We start from the raw sequence: 304 nt of genomic DNA on the forward strand, positions 1-304 counted from the left end.
GTCTGTCCGTCTGTCTGTCTGTCTGTCTGTCTGTCTGTCTGTCTGTCTGTCTGTCTGTCTGTCTGTCTGTCTGTCTGTCTGTCTGTCTATCTATCTATCTATCTATACACACACATTTGCTGTGCAATTACAATAAAATAAGTAATCAATAAAATAAGTTTGTTGATTAGACTGGACAGTATCATATTCTCCATAATAATTTCAGCATTAAATTAGATGATTTTGTCAGTAATGTCACAGCCAAAAAAATGCTGATATTAGAATAGTGATTTAGAAAAATTCTTTAGTAGTTTTGATTTCTCTC

Source organism: Sinocyclocheilus grahami, unplaced genomic scaffold (assembly GCF_001515645.1).
Source record: "Sinocyclocheilus grahami isolate Dianchi unplaced genomic scaffold, SAMN03320097.WGS_v1.1 scaffold1138.1, whole genome shotgun sequence".
In the NCBI taxonomy this organism is placed as follows: Eukaryota; Metazoa; Chordata; class Actinopteri; order Cypriniformes; family Cyprinidae; genus Sinocyclocheilus; species Sinocyclocheilus grahami.